The sequence below is a fragment of the Dermacentor albipictus genome, chromosome 10, assembly GCF_038994185.2.
Source record: "Dermacentor albipictus isolate Rhodes 1998 colony chromosome 10, USDA_Dalb.pri_finalv2, whole genome shotgun sequence".
Taxonomy (NCBI): domain Eukaryota; kingdom Metazoa; phylum Arthropoda; class Arachnida; order Ixodida; family Ixodidae; genus Dermacentor; species Dermacentor albipictus.
Genome location: NC_091830.1, coordinates 80831104 through 80848360, shown reverse-complemented (window position 1 = coordinate 80848360; position 17257 = coordinate 80831104). Strand labels below are relative to the sequence as shown.

At 46.4% G+C, this 17257-nt stretch overlaps 1 long non-coding RNA gene across 1 annotated transcript in view; it reads right to left on the bottom strand.

Moving 5' to 3' along the window:
* The window catches only part of LOC135921266 (uncharacterized), a 46459-nt gene extending 38417 nt beyond the window's left edge, over nucleotides 1-8042 (bottom strand). The window contains exons 1-2 of the long non-coding RNA XR_010570510.1: nucleotides 7697-8042; nucleotides 4308-4430 (exon numbers count right to left, since the gene is read on the bottom strand). This is a non-coding gene — a long non-coding RNA (uncharacterized lncRNA). The remainder of the gene's footprint in view (nucleotides 1-4307; nucleotides 4431-7696) is intronic.
* Nucleotides 8043-17257: the final 9215 nt, after the last annotated feature.

Below are 17257 nucleotides of genomic sequence, written 5' to 3'. Positions count from 1 at the left end.
CGTGCTGATCAACAGCACGGATGGAGGTAGGCAATGTGGGATAACACGCGGGACAACGCGATGGTTCAAATGGCGAGAGATGCTGGGAATGAGCGCTGTAGGCGATGTATTGAGCAAGGACGCTTGCCCCCAAGTCCGCGTATACGTCGGGGATGGGGATGACAGCCTGTGCCTGGTACACAGGCAGAGCCTGGAACACAGCAGGGGCCTGGAACCTTGTTGAGAAGGAAATGTCTGTGCATCTGGACGAACCAGAGGTCCGGTATGTCAATGTAGAATTCCCGGACACCCTACTACCACGAGATGTCTGAAGAACTGCGTGATGGCATGTCACTCGCCTTGGTAGAGTTGGTGCGATTACGCTGGCACGGCTGCGTTTAATCGTCTGGGTCACTAACCTTTAGGTTGACGCCGGCAAGGCTGGGCTCGACCGTCTGGGTCACCAATCTTTGTGACGCGGTGAAATGAGGTAACCGCCGTAGCCACGGTTTATTTAGGCTTGCGAGCCATTGCGCAGCGGGATCTTGGGAGCGGCCGCTCTTTTGGCCGCTTGGAAATGTGAGTGAATCCCAAAGGTTGTGCGCTCTAAGAAAGCACTTCTAAGTCCTGCCACAAAGGAAGAATGGGAGAGACTGATATGCTCTCGCTTTGATAAGCAACTTGAATATGCACACATTCACCGACACATATTATGCACTGTAATACACGTGCCACAATCCCTTACACCTAACTACGCATAGACTAGCAAGAACTATATGCACGACAATGGCCAAATGCGTAGGGTTTCTGGTCGTAATGCAGAAACACATTTTCGGGCTCACTGTAACACGTATTTTTGTTTTCAATGCGAAAGACCCAGACGAGCCGGGACATAAGATTACCTTCAGCAAAGTGCTCGGTGTGAATAAAGAATTGTTTGAAGTAGCAGAAGCTTGATGTGGGTGAGTTGGTTATGCATACTTGATGAAATGAGCGCTACGAAGACGCGGACGAAAGAACACATGTACATGTGTTCTTTGTGTCGTACATGTCTTCTTTCGTCCGCGTCTTCGTAGCGCTCATTTCATCAAGAAAGAATTGTTTGCATTGAAATTGTCCAAATCTAGCACATGCAACATGTAGCAAGTGTGCTTTACCACACAACTCCATTGCTCTGTGGTGCAGCACTTGCAATTGTTGTGGTTTCGCCACAGGGTTAACGTGCTTGGCAGTAAAGAACATTGCAGCAACAGTGACTTTTTCACAAAACTTAGCGGCATTGCGGCGCAGCACATCGCAACAGTGTTGGCTTCCGCACATATCTAACGTGCACAATGTTGCAGCACGATGGAACACGTTTTCCCACAACGTATAGGCTGTTAGCATGCGCTTCAGTCATTTTATGAGCCGCTAAAGTGGTTGTGAATGTTGTGACCATAATGATTTTTTTTTACTTTTCACACCGCAGAATGCCGATTTCCTCACTATATTAGGACAAATAGGAAGCTTTTTAGTCTCAACACTTTCTAGACAGTGCCGTGTTACTGCGCACACAGTAAATTATTGAAAATATGAAAAATTAGCGTATTGTAACTCAATAACCGAACTCAATAGTTGTTGCCTCTAGGATCACTGAAAATCATGCGAAGAAGCTTTGAGAACTGTCTCCTACTAAGTGCACATAAGAAGCATTTCCAAACGGTGGGCTCGAACTGCTCAAACTTCAGTCAGAGGATGCATTAATGTTTCAAAAGTATGGGTGATGACAATAAGCCAGCCTACAGAATATTCAGCTTGCAGTTGTGAAGTGGCTTGCAAGTTCACAAATTGATGATAAATTATTTAAAAATAAAGTACAGGCTAAAATTTGCACCCACAGTTGTGCCTGTTCATAACATAATAGGCGCTTTATATTATAGTTGTGATAAAACAGCTCCCGCAGGGGAAGGTGCTCCTTTCTGAGCAACTTCTGTGACTGTATGTCAGGCCTGATAGTCATTCACGAGATCACAAAAAAAGGTCTCAGACTGTAAGACCTTGAGGCAAAGAACTCAAGTTGAGCATTCAGATAATTTGGTCCTCAGCAAGGCATTCCTACTCACACATAGTATTTTGTTTTATCCTTTAGTTTCAGGTCCACCTTAATTATTGCCATCATGATAAACATCAGAAATATGGTAGCATTTTTTTTGTATTATTCATTCGAGAACTGAAATCTAAATGGTGCAGCGTAGTGAAAAGTCAAAAGGGCAAAGGAAGAGAGATGAGGCATCCCGTTTTAACATTTCATACATTTAGTGGGTTGCAATGTGGCGAAAACCGGCAAGGAATAATAGAGCGACAAGGCCACTCGACACAGGAGAAGCAAAGTTAGCTGAAGCACAGCAGCCTCTGAGAAGAAGAGTCAACATTCATTTTTTCTGGTGCCTGGTCTGGATCGCTAATTATATAGTCAGCGATCATGAACATGCCGGAGGTGAAGCATATGTTATGCCTTATTTTGCATCGCCTGTGCAATAATGTTACTGAAACCAACTGTGAAAAATCATGCCAACAATAATTTATAATGGAGCATCATGTGTGTCCAAAAGTATCACATCATAACCACAAGAATGCTCAGCCATCGTAAGACGTAGCCTGAACAATGCGGACACATATGTGGCGGCTTAACTTTAACGAACAGGCTCTAAGGAGCCTCTTTTATAGCCTTGCAAGGAATATGCACTGATATAACATACTTAAGGCAACCCAACCAAAAATATCAAGCGCCCTCACAAGAAGCGAAAACGCGCTCAATGTGCCCATTAAAGGGCTGCAAAGCACAGTGCATCATTTATGTTATGCTTTGTTTGATGCCTCAAAACTGTGAGTTAAGCATGAGAAACGCAGATGCCTGTAGTAGTATGTTTTCAATGGTCGAGCAAGTTCTCAGTTGTGGAAATAAAGCAAACTAATTATTTAATAATTACTACACAGCGACAAAGCCATGCACCGACAAAATTGTGAAAGAAGACTATTAATTGTGCTTGTGCTCACTCGGCTCGGCCATTGTCGAAGCTCCTTTCGTGAATATTGATTCGTGGCATAAATCAAGCTCACAGCTAAATTTGTGCTCACATTTAGGGGTCGTGCTGGCTGTATCTTTCAACTACGAACTTTGTATGCGGATTCTACTTGCAGCGTTAGCTATACCTGATGACAAAGGACAGCAAGATTTTATTTCATCCCTAGATGTCAGCTGTTATGACATGTCAAGCCAGCGAGGCTGCAATTGATTCAGTGGCACTGGCAACCATGATGTGGGGGACTGGCTTCCCCCTATGTACAGCACATGACACAGCAGGTGAATAAGAACAAAAAATGCCCCACTCGTGTGCATGGCCCCAATCTGGATGCACTACATGCTGCATGCAAGAGAGAATAAGGGAGAGCGAGCATTACGTCACTCTCGAGCACTTGCCTATAACTGGTTTTATGGGCACCGCATCGAAGCTACGATTCAGGTAATGCCTCACACCATATGAAATACACAGCACAATACATGAACATAGAGAAGCCAAAAAAATTGCCCGGAAAAAGCACCACAAAAGTAGGCACAGCACCTGCGTTATTTTCCATCTGAGCTGAAACTCGTGAATCCCAAACTCTGTGAGTCTCACATAACACCTGAAAGCATTAGCTGCTACAAGAGAACAATTGAGCTTGATATGGCGAACTATGCATGCATCTGTAGCCTTGTGGGTAAAGAACTAGGCTTGCGGCCCTAGGGACCCGGGTTCAAGGAGCGCCATCAGGCACGTCACCAAATACTATTGAGGCTACCTGGCCAGGTGTACGAAGAAACCTGGAGATACATAACGATAATGTTTCGCATTAAGAGTAAAGTTGCTGCCAGTCGGAGCTGAACCCCCGTTGTTTTGCCTTCATCTTGTGATGCTCTACTAAGGTAGCTGCAGCGGCGGTTGTCCCTATGTCCCATTTGTTTGATAGCTGCGCATGTGTGCTAAAGATAGTCGTGGGAGTGCTACGCAGCAGCACTCAGTCATGATGCAGATGTGAAGTACCCTTTTAACCACATATATTACATAGCACATGATCTTTAGAAGCAGACCATAAGCAGGCCATAAGCAGGCCGTAGTCAATAAATCTTCGTGTTCTAGTTTTAGGCACCAAGCCTGCCAAAGTCGAGATATTTTTTTATAAGCAATAGCATCTGCAGGCTTGGAGGCCTGACACTGGAAAGATGCCTAGAGTGAGTGGGGCTATACTAATCCAGGCGCAACCAAATTAGCAATGCCCAATAAGCTTAAACAAAGACACTCCCTCACCAGAACAGGAATTGGCTTCCCTGGTGCAGTATTCGGCCACTCCTTCCCTCATAATTCCTCCAATTCTCCCATGGCCCTCATTCCCCAGCAGTTTGTGAGTACTGATGAAGGCGGCGGTCAGACCTGTAACGCAGCAGAGGGTGCCAGGAATGTCTGGACCCGTACAGGACACCAGTGGAAACTGACCTTGGCAGCCTTTAACACCCGAACTTTGTCGAGTGTGGCTAGCTTATCAGAACTCTTTGAGGAACTATCAGACATTGCTTGGGATATCATTGGCCTTACTGAGATCAGAATAACTGCTGAGGCTTATACAGTGCTGACTAACGGCCGTGTCTGCTTTAGAGGTCTCCTAGATAAGAAACAAAACGGGGTAGGATTCCTAATCCATAAGGAGATAGCGGGCAACAATGACAAATTTTACGCCATAATTAAGAGGGTAGCATTAGCTGCAATCAAACGGCAAGCCGCAAAATAAGTAACCCTTTACAATCAGGAGCGTGTTCTGTTGTTTAACTGTTGCTGATAAGGTGTTTATGTTTTGTCTTGCCCAGCCTAAACTAACGTGGGTGAAAACTCGGGTGTCTTTTCAAAAGCGGAAGCACTTGTGCGCGCTTTGCCTCGGTAGCTTTCCCTACATGACCACAGAAAGTTGTCCCTGAGCACAGCAGCAGACGCTGCGCTGTCAGCCCCGCTGCTTGCGCAACATTCATGCCGGGGAGTGAGTCCAGTAGGCGCTTGCCTATCGGCCATGCCTAGTCATTGCGACCGCCAATAGATGACGCTAAAAGTGGGCGTGGTTCGTCTTGCTGCCAGTGACCGGTGCTCTAGGCAGCCGCCGGAGAGCACAGGCCACGCTCTCGCGTGTTTCCGTTCATAAAGGACCGCCCTGTACCCATTTTCCGGTACCGCTCTTTCGGTACGCCCATAGTCGACAACATACAGGACGCTTGCTTTCCTTCCATTCTAGGTGTTTCGCCAGACAAAATGGTTTTACCACTCAACCAGCCAGAATCATATTTATTATTTGCTCGTCCTTGAGAGCACTCAAAGAAACAACGATTGGTCTTATTGTACAGCCAACGTTCATTGTGCCCTTTAACTGGTCGCTTCTCAGATTTCATATTGTGACTACTCTTTGTCATCCTGTCCTTCCAAAGATTGTCCTTGCCGAAATTAGTCAGATCCTGGGCTTCTTAAAACCAATAAAAATATTAAATTAAATGATGGGGTTTTACGTGCGAAAAGCACTTTCTGATTATGAGGTACGCCGTAGTGGAGGACTCCAGAAATTTTGACCACCTGGGGTTCTTTAACGCGCACCTAAATCTAAGTACACGGGTGTTTTCGCATTTCGACCCCATCGACATGCGGCCGCCATGGCGGGGATTCGATCCCGGGACCTCGTGCTCAGCAGCCTAACACCATGGCCACTGAGCAACCACGGCGGGTGATTGAGCATTCTCAGGACAACGTGCTCAACTTCTTGCAGTTTCTTTCAGAAATACTCGCAGCGCAGCTGAACATCCCCTTATAAACTGCTGTGAAATAATGACGTCGCGTAGAGCACCCTACGTTTTCTCAATCTTCGCCATCTCCATCCAACGGTCGAAATGATCCGCTATGCGAGAGGCACATTGGAGACCCGCCTCTTTTATGCGCAAGCGTAGCTGTCCAGCTCTTCAAATCGGCGGTGTTTGTCTGAGGCAGCCAAGAATGTGAACAAAGAAGGCGTCTGGAGGTAAAAAAAAAAATCGCTCACCGGGGATAGTGCGAAGGAGTGCTCTCAGCACTCGGCAAAGTGCCGCCATCTAGAGAAATGCGTCGGTAAGGTTGAGCCAAATGGAGATGAAGAAATGAAGCCATGCGTCGCCGAGTAGGAAGGCAGGCGGATGCGCGCTGTGTTGACCTACCCTGACAGTTGCTACTAGTTTTCTTTGCGATGCCTACTGGGTGGGTTTGTCTCGTGGTAACATCGTCCTCACACGCCGTACGCTGTGTGTGCGAGTGAAAGCATGCGACGGTGAGCTGCGTGGGCAAGGGTAGGAAACACACCATATTCCGTCGCTTGCGTTGCACCGTGGCGTCGAGGGAGGGGATTCAGTGGGGGCGTTGTTCATCGGCCGCGGGCGGTAATGTGCCCTTTCATTTAAAGACGACATGCTTGGGGCACAGTATAGGTGGGCCGACGGCTCGTAGCTTTGCGTGCGCTCTGTTCTCACCACTGACTTTGCGTTGAAGTGATACACAGCAGGAACCTCACTTCGTTCACTGCTGCTGCCGCAATTCCTCATACCAGCGTTTTGACAGCGTGTGTTCATCGACTGCGGACATTTGCTGTTTGTCCCGGCACGCTGACACCATGCGAGTTACTTTAAACAGTCAGCAAATGTTTACGACGGGCCGTCCTACTCCGGCGGCTGCTGCGTGTGGCATGGTCGCATAAGCCCTGTCTTGAATACGATCTGTGATACGGACAGTGTAGGCATAAAGACGCTCCGAGGGTCGATAGCGTCGTGTATGCTATAGCAAGATACGTTTGCGCGTCACCCGGGTTCACGATGTGAAACGTCACTGTAACTTTTTCTTCTGGTTTCGCCTCGCGAAATCTTGCGCTAACCTTCGGTGGTACACCGTAATCGCAGCAACAATGCAGCCTTCAGCTGATCGCAGTGAGCGGCAGAGGCGGAGTCCAGTTGCCCGACGCCCGATAAGGCCTCTCCTGTTAAGCTCAAACTGAGCAAAAGTGCCCATTTGTCTCGTGCCGACTCCTGAGACGCTGCGACGCGCTCAAATTGTTGTAAATAAAGGTCGAGCTCATTCCGCGTCTTATTAAATGGTGGTAGTAATTTTTGTGGACTGCACTCTTCCGACACAGCCCGTGCATTCGTGACGACGCTTGCGGAAGGACCACTATTGTTCTCGTTTGCACTGACTGCCCGCACTTCAAGCTTCAGCTGCAAAACGCGTTCATCAGCTTGTAGGAGCATTTCCTCTAGCTCCATTTTCTCGCGCTGATTATCACCACCTTGAGCACGGAAGACCCTTTCTAACACGCGTTCCGCATCAACCTAATCGTGAGAGAGACAGCAGCTACGCCCATGTCCTTGCCGATCGCGTGTCGCCTCTCAATAAGCATGGGTCATCCCTCTCGTTTAGCTGTCGGCAAGATCGTAAAGTCAACCCTGACAGGCTCGCCAAAATTTTGTGCAAATATGTCGGCGCAAGTCAGCCATACCTACTAAGGAGTCACCCAAAACAGAGAGGAATGAAGTTATACACGCACAATAGACATCGAACCAGACACATAAACTAAATACAGATACCACTTTAAATAGGTTGGCCGCGCTACTGTCACTAATCTCAAGTTCATGTTGTGAATCACTCACAGTTCGAATTGTAGCCGTTCATTACGAGCTGCAGCGGTGTTGTAGAGGCGGCAGTGGGTGGCTGTGGCAGTCACAGTAGCCAGGGCGCCGCCCGGCCTCGCAAGGTCAGCACAGCGATGAACGCCGATGCACAGCCTTGCAGGAAGCCCGGCCAAAGACCGGCCATGGCAGGATCAACAACGTAGGCTCCCAGGACAGCGCTGTAAACCGGGGCGAATCCCGGATCAGCACGGGTAGGCCGGTTACGTTGTGACATTGCCCGCCGCTCGATCCACAGTGCCAGACGAGAGCTTCTGTTGCTGTTCCGCTCCGCTTGTCGGCTAAGTCACTCGCGCCGTTCACGCGGGAATTGCGCACCAATCACGTAACGCTCACACTTATCGGCCTCACGCACCGGCACTAGCACTGGTCTCGACGCCTGTGGACAGCAAATGTTGTCATCATATTACAAACACACACAGTGCTCATATTGGTGACTTGCACTGTACTTGTTTTCTCTAGTGCAGTTTTTATGTTGTAAATTATACATGAACTGAACGGGCACTGTTCTTGGCATTCACAACAAGACATGATTTGTGTCTATCCACGGTTCAGTGTTAATGTTTTCGTCGTTCTCATGCAGCTGGCATGAAAGGCCTTCTGCCTATTCATGATGTTAAGTGCCTTATTTTTCCACCTTTGGCGGCATATTGCATAGTAACATTGACGAGTTATTTTGCAATTAGTGTAGACGAATCGTATACCTTTATGCATAAATTTGTCCACGATAGGCGAACTGTGGCAACATTTAGAATTTTGTCGCGTCAATGGTTCCGCCGTATATTTATTATAACTTTTAGCAGTTCTTATCTGTGAGGAAACATAATAAACGCTATGTAACTTCGTGTTCCCGAGAAAATATTGTTTACTGCTTAATCATATGTTATTTACTGCATATCTGTATAGCTCACTGTATGAGAAAGATGTATGTTCAATTGAAAATGAACTATATCATAGCTGCATGAACGTACACATGTGAAATGCTCCAGCAGCCTGGAATCACATTAGTGTCAACATTGCTAACATCCGGAAACGTTTTGGAGATGTGCGGTTTTGCAAGGTTGCTTACATTGTTACCGTTAACACAGTGTATTGAGGAGTCTATGCAATTTTTTTTGACACAACGTGGGTGTCAGGATGTTGTGACCTTTGTTCGTATCATTAACTGAACGTGCAACTGGCAAAATACTTTCAACGTTGAGGTTGCTGTTCAACGTTACATGACATTTCCTACAATCAGAGAACGTTTACACGATGTTCTGCGTTAATCGGTTGCCTTATCAACAAAATGCACTTTTAGCAGACGTCTTTGCACACCCAAGACTTCAGCAAATATGTGTTTAATGTTTACTGCTCAGTGTAGCGATGCCAAGGACGGAGCTTTTGCTAAGCAGCACGCAGGTGAAACCATTCTGATATTGTGCAACTTATAATACCGGCAATAATTTCTACATACCTTAATCGTTCGAGATCAGCTTGCACGGTGCCATTATAAAATGTTTAGGGCTAGCGGTGGGCGAATGTTTGAGACTTACGAATAAAGAATCGAATGTCCTGCTAATCGATTCGGTCCTCGAATTACATCGTCAGAAGTTGAAAATTCAAAGGTTCTTGAATTGTTTTTAAATAATTCACGTCGTTGACAGTGTTACATGAAACGTGAATCAAAGTAAAAATCGAAGTAAAGAACCGACTCACCCTGTACATAACGCACTACGACACTGCATCGTTCATGCACCAGACTTTTCCGGCTTACCGATGATTGCACGCAAACAATTTTCTTTGTTTTAGATAAGGCATTTGACTGTGGTTATTATTGTAACTATTTATGTATAGTGCTGCAACTGTCTTTCCACATGAGATTAGGCCCCAATTTGCATCCTGCCAACATACTTGATACCATTGTGGGGTCATCTGGCCCAACCATTCGAACTAGGGAGAAGATGCTTTTTCATTGCAATGATACGAACACTACGCATGTTCGCGCTGTAGGCGCCGCTACCATCGGGCTTACACAGTCGCAGGTCCGTGCACCGTCCCCTCCCCCCCCCCCCCCCCCGCCCCGTTTACGGTTGTGAAGTCTTCAGACGCCATAGTTTCGCTGTAAAAACGAAGTCCGGGCGCAAGAAGACGTCCTCCCTACTGCTGATGGCATAAAGCTAATGCGCAGAAACATTTGCGTCGTTGCGTCGCAGCTATGTAGCAATCACACCGTGGTTCACAAAGTGGTATGAGTGGACAGTAACTTTTAAGCTACGAAAGCCAACAGTTTCCTTCAGAGTACATCTTGGCCTCCGTCGATGAACGTCGCTTCCAACGTCACTGGCGGACTCCTCATAATGGAAGTGTCTCTGCATAGCAGCGGCGAGGGCGCTGTTACTGCTTCACACAAACAGTTTCCTAGTGCACAGTCTCGAGACAACCTATTTCCCTGCGTATTGCTACAACACCAACCAACGAGCTCGAGAACACCATTAAAGGTGGACACGCGTCCAGTATTTTTGTTTTCCTGTCAGTGGCTAACGAAAGCTAAAAGGCATCTCGCGGCACTAGATGCGTCTGTAAGTACGAAAACAGTCTAGATTCTGGTAAACCATTCTACCTGTTGTGTATGCTGTCGCCGAACCTTGTGTAATCGGAATGTATGCGCGACGTGAACACTGTTGTACTTTCTTGAATGTACGCGAGCGCCACTTAAAACGCTGTCGCCTTCAACGTGTCTTGCATAAATAGGCGACGCGTATGATCCATAGATATGATTTCTACGATCGACGAAAGTGCTCATCAGTATCGTTTTGCCCACGGTTTTGTGAGCGCTGGTTTGCCCAATAAAAAGTTGGTTATGGGAATCATTGTTGTGCCTTTGTCTAGTTCTTTACCGTTCCGTCAATATTGCTGTCAATGCTTACGCCTTCGGGCGAAAGGTAACTTGCGCGATCCACCATCGTGGCAGACAAACCGCATATCCAGTTTGGCCGCAAATTTAGGAGCCGATGTGTAATGGCTAACAGGGTTGCTTTTTGAAACATTTGCATTCTAATTAGCTACCGTGTTTGCTCCTAAAAGCCCAAACTTAGCCAACACACTTCTTAGTTGCCCTGATATGCGCAATTTGTGAATTTAATAGAGGACGCTTTACAATGGCACGTGTAATAATATAAACTTTATATTATTGGGAATACCAGGATGTGAGAACTGTTTTATAGTAGTGATGAGAAGGCTGTGCAACATTCGCAAGCTATTAAAACAATATTTTGCGTTTTATGGTGCCAAAACCACGATTCCATTATGAGGACTCCGGAATATTGTGACCACCTTACAGTGGTTCGGTAAAGTGCACCCATGGAAAGTACACTGGCGATTTTGCATTTAGCCGTCATCGAAATGCGGCAGCCGCTGCCAGAATTTTACGCCAGGGTCTCAGGCTGACCAGCGCAGTGCTAAGACCACGATGCCCTCAAGGCGGGTACTTGCGAGGCATTCGAATTGATTTTCCGTATTTGATTAGATTCGATTCCGACACCATTTGAATTGTATTCGATATGGTCTCAAAAGCTACCCCACGCACACATTTACTGATGCGTTTTTATGCGCGCGCCTATCGATTTACATCGGGATATCCATCTAATGCACGTGGCGATTCGCCCAGGGCGCGTGCGTCAAGCAACGTGTTTGGGCGCTCTCAACTTTCGTGACATTGGGCTATAGCGTAGGAAGGTGCTATGGCCAAAAGAAAACGACGCAATGGCGTGCGACAACCATTACCTTTCTCTTACAGAGTGGTAACGATAAGCTGTGCACAGGTCGGTTCATTTCAGGCGTCATCCTCTGATTGAATAAACTATTACGGACCCTTTAATGCATTGCTCTGTTTTTTATTAAAGTAAGGACATCGATCACTAACATTGTACCGGTTAAGCTATGCCTCGTGGATTGCTATATCATAGAGTGATGCGCAGGATGGTATTGAAGCGGCAGACCGTCGCAAGGGGCTCGAAGGAAGCCATGCTTCCCAAAGTGGTGTGGATTTTAGTCGCAATAATTGCAGTCACCGTACCCGAAAAGCAACGAGAACTCTTCGGTAAGCGATTAAAATTCATTTATTTGTGAAAATCGTTTGGAACGTTTATGCGATCTCATGCCCGTTTTACCTTCAATCTCTAAAAGCCTGATAACAATGCAGATTTTATGAGGAGTACCAAGATTATGCTTAAAACGCTTCTTATGTGCGCTACGCTTTCTACAGCGAAGCTGGAATATAGAGCAGGAAGGTTTGAAAACGTTCCTTGGGCTGATGCACGGTTTATGGGAGAACTGCGTCACTTGCCGAGTTTATAATTGGAGGAAATTGGTGGCATGTTAGGAGAAATGTCCGCACAAAGTTACGCGCGCGTGGGTTCCTTAGGTTTAAAAAAAATGTGATGAAACCTGATGTTTGGACTTTTCAAAGGCGTTTGCAACTATTACCCATTGCTATAGGAGGGCGGAACGTGCATCGATTTAAAATAGCAGATAACTGTGCCAAGTTACTCACGATATGTGCCGAAAGAAAGCTGTGTTATGTAGGTTAATTATACGCTTCGGGAATAATTATTCAATGCTTGTATCTGCATCCATGCGCAATACAAAACGGATAGCACGTTCTCCCGCTCATACAGGTGACGTAAACAACATAAATCGTACATATTTGTACGTTATTTCACGCATCTGTGTTAATCTGTTGAAAGGTGGAAAGATTGGCTTAGCCAACCTGTCTTTAACATCTGAGCTACGCGGTAAAACGGCCCATCACCGACAACGCCACCGTTCAAATAGTTACCGCAGCAGTTTGTCGGCGTTTTGATGTAAGAAAGTTCAGGTGAACAATAACTGGTGTTTTCGAATGCACAAAGTAATTAGCAGTTTTGTTGTAAATCCTTAGAAGCCCAACAGCAGGGCGCTTGCTTGGATGAAGAGCAATCCTTAAATTTGCGCTTCTGGAGTGTTTTCTGCCACGTTGCTGTTATGCTTATTCAACGACTCTTATGAGTAAAAAGTGATTTCATTCTGTCCCTACTGAGATCCCTACACAGCAGTCAACGCTGTGGAAGCAACGCAAGAAGTTCGGTCAAGAAAAGTTATCACTGCGCACTTTCCGTCTATGCTTCGTCAAGGCTTCGCTGCGCGCTAACAGCGTTTGCTAACGCGAGCATGCACGTGACCCTCCCGGCGACAGGATTCAAATAAAGAACACGAAAAGAACAAGAAAAATTAAAAATGATCTAAAACCATTCATTAGAAGCCATATACCACGGTGTATTTGTTTCTAAGGATTGTAACGTGTTTCATTCAATACCGAGCCTATTTATTTATTTATTTACATGTACCTTACAGGCATATGAGACGGCATTGTGTAAGGAATAAATACGGTAACATATTAGTATGGCATCGCGGAAAAAGGAACATCAGTATAATGAAAGGAATATGCAAGCAGCATGGAAAATTAATATGACATTAGCAAATACAATGTGTAGAGCAATAACAATGAACATATAAACAAAGTAAGTATAGCAAGAAATTAGGATGACTAAAATTCTTTTTCCGCCACAGTTGCCGTCGAAAAATCTCGAAATACATTCAACTGCAAACGAAGCCATTGCAAGAAGTCTCTCTAGCATCCACAGCGTTGACTGCTATGTATGGAATGGAGTGTAGCATCCTTGGGAGAAATGTGACGGCACAGCAAAGAGAGTTTTGGGCCGATCATTTTCGCAATTGTCACCCTCGCTCCCTTTGTGGCGGAGAAAGGAGCCACCCTGCGACCTACGGAGATGACTAGTGCACAGAAACATTGGATACAAGACGATGAGCTCATAATACCGCGTGAATCTGCCGATATTATCCGTTTCTCTTTCTTTTTTTTTGAAATATATTTGTTCAGTATGATACACCACAGTTCTTCATTGCGTATTCTCACGCAGTAGTGATGGTGAAGAAGGCAGCAAAACTGTAAATGACGAAATTAGCGTTTTATTGGGCGAACCTTTGCCCAAAATACAGGCTACACTCAGCCAACAATGACAGCAGCGAACACAGTTGGTGATCGTTGAAAATCTGACCAGTGGGTCAAGCGCGTCACTTTTACACGTAAGTCATCGAAGGTTCTAGAGTAATCGTCAGTACACGCGTATCTTCCAGAAAGAACCACAGCACGAGCGTCGCGCATGCATGCAATCAGATCACACAAGGTTCGGTGACAACAGACAGCGGATGGAACCAGCGATAACATTGGAGAAACTTCCGATGCATGCAGGCGCGTCCTACGCTGAGCGATATTTCTTAGACGGTGAAACGCGGTCTCTTGATAAACAAGTACACGTTGCAATAGGTAAGAACAAGTTCTATAGAGTGATCAGATGGAATGAATTCCAAAGAATAGTCGATGAATAAATTTTCTTGCTTGCACTCGTTCTACTAAATTCCTAGACACACGTAGCTGAAACGCACTGAGGTTTTGAGGGCCAGCAATAAACAAGTAAATGCCTACAATGTTATCAGTACGCCGCCTACGCTCCATAATAAGTGTTGAAGTGTGCTGTTTTGTCCTTTCTAGCTTGGGTGTCAGTAAACTAGTATGGTATTGTCAGCATGTATAGGCTTCCCAACCTGTGCTATAGAAATCGCTGGGGCCGCTCCTGAGCAGCGTCGCTCGAGGGAGCAAATGAATACGTCGTCGGGCAGTACGTTTGGGTAGACGTGTTCTGTGCGCCAGTATGGGCTGCTAGACTGTGCCTCCCGAGCACTTGTCCACACAAGCCTGCCGTTCAGCGCCCCACAAGCCTCGGAAATACGAAGGGATGACATCCATCTGTGAATCCTATGTATTTCACCGCAGGTAGTGCGAAAAACACAGGTGATACTTCTGCTGTTGTTGGCAGAGTCAAGGTTGGCGCGCTTGTCCGCTTCCGAGTGCAATTTATACAGTTTATTGATGTGGCATTCAAAATTTTTGTCCACCTGCCGCATTCAGTTTGTGTGGGCTAAAGCAGCAGCTTCGGACAGGTGCATCGACAGGTGTCTTCTGATGCATTATCATTCCATATTCAAAACTAAAAGAAAGAAAGAGGCAAATGATTCCTCAAAGACTGAAAAAGCATAAGGAGAGAGGATAAATGATGAATGCAAAGCATGGAGGTTAACCGCAACTGAGCCCGGTTGGCTAGCCTGCACTGGAGCAAAGGGAAAGGGGAGGAACAGATCAGTAGAGGAAGAGAAAGCCCACCTCACAAGTGCTGGGAGAGGCGATATCACCATTGCGTGCGCGAGAAAATGACTGTGACGTCCCTGAGGTTTGTAAACCCTTTGTGAACTGACATCCGTTCACTCAGCACTTCAGCAGTAGGCGAAATGGACATATCCAATACGTGGAACCTTAGGGAAACCCTTTCCTGGTACGACAGAATGAATGTTTTGTCCGTTACTGCTAGCGCATAAAGCACACTAGAAGGGCGCAGGCGCGCTAAGACAATGTTAGTGAGCCGTGGGGCTCATTTGTGTTATCCTTTCTCTTCCGGTGTCTCTATCGCGAGAGCCATTAGAATATTTATTTTTATTATGGGGTTTTACATGTCAAAACCACGATCTCATTATCAGGCGCGCCATGGTTTGGGACTCCGGAATAATTTAGACCACCTGGGATTATTTAACGCGCATCCAATGTATTGTACTAGGGCGTTTTTTGCATTTCGCCCCTTTATAAATGCGGCCGCCGCGGCCAGGATTTGATCCCACGATCTCGTGCGTCGCCGCGTCACATCAAAGCTAGAACGTTCCCTTATGCAATGTAAACCGTGTCTTACCCTCCACTTGTCGGCGTCCTTTTTGTCCCCTTTTTGTATTCCCGCTCGAGTGAGAACAATGTAAAAATTAGACTAAAAAAGACAACACGGCTTCTGCAGTGAGCATGCTACAACTGGAGGTGCCCAAGCTCTTCCGTTGACCAATAGTTTGCCAAGAAGTGAATTCGATGTTGTCGGGCTCCCGTCCGCCATTTTGCTTGCTGGCCCTGCTTCGGAGTTCCGCCGCCAAGACGCGTGGCTGGAGCAAAAGCAGCACAACAGAAAATCCTCCACGTACACTCGCAGAGTTGCAAGGGAAAACAGCAAATTTTGGCGACGCTGTTAGAGCGAAGAGGCCCACAACACACCTCAATGTTTACCGAGCCTTCAGTCAGCAAAGTTTTCAGCATGCAAGGACCGTCGTATTTCCGCCTTGATGATTGCATAGCGTGAACGCTTTGACGTTGTCGTTGATGCTATCAGCCTCTGTTGTCCATTACACGTGTGGTCGAAGAAATGGCGCTGCTGGTCCACGCATGCTTTCTTCTATAGGGGAGGGCCTCGTCCGCAAAGCGCCAAACGAGATTTTTACCAAGGCGGATATGGAGTAGTCGCCCAAAGGCAGCAAATACTTGCAGTGTACCTGAAAGGATTACAGGGACAAACATTCTTCCGAAGCAGCAAAACCGAAACTTATTGGCAAGCCTCAAAGGATAGACGACTCTGAGATTGCTATGGCTACCACATGCGGTGTGCAGCATTTCTTGCCACGAAAATTGCCTGCCAATGTTGCCTTGAGAGATTTATCGTTTCTTATGACTTCTCGTTATAGAAATACCACTTGGATGTACGTTTTTATAACCGAATATATGGAGATTTTATCATAATTTCACCCACGGTCGTTGTCGCCGTCAGCGTGGTGTTCCATATAAAGTCCTAGTAGAATAAGGTCGGGGCCATGCACCGTATGCTGTAGGTGAAACCCCGTGAGGGTTGGCCGTGAAGGATGGTGGCCTGATCTCGCGCGCCCAAGGCAGGAAGACGCGGCGGAAGCGCGCCTTCCCTAGTGCGCAAGGCAGCGAGGGGGGTGGGTTAGAGAGAATTGCTGGTGGCTTTCAACTCCGGCCGCGGCTGCGTATGGCGCTGCTGAGAGCGTCGCGTGGTACCCATCTTGGAACCAATCGGTGGTGCGTTTAGAGGCTAGAAGCGCCGAGGGCTGATGGCTTCGTGTGGGGTGTGTTCTCACTGCTCAGTTCGGGTTAAAGCGAGAGGCAGCACGTGGGGCATTTTTCTCAATGCTACTCCTGCACTTCCTCACGGCAGCGTCCCATAGCGTGTCACAGCGCTTATCGAGTGATATGTGTTCCTGATCGCCTATGCACCCATGATACCATGATTTGTCGATTTTGTTATTAAGCGAATGTTTACAAGTACATACGGCCGATAAAGCTCCTATCTTTAGTTATTATAGCTGTCTAATAATTTGCTGTTGCAATCGTTACTTCGGCCTTTGTGTGAAATTGAGATAGTATTTTCTGTAATATGTTCTGTACATATATATTAAGCGCACGTTGCAATCATCAGTATATGAGATTCTGTTTAGATGTACTAATATACTAATCTGGTTAACATCGTTTTTGTAAGTAACTGGATATGTTTTGAAGATCTTGTGAAAGCGGGTTGTGAGCACAATCACTAGTGGCTC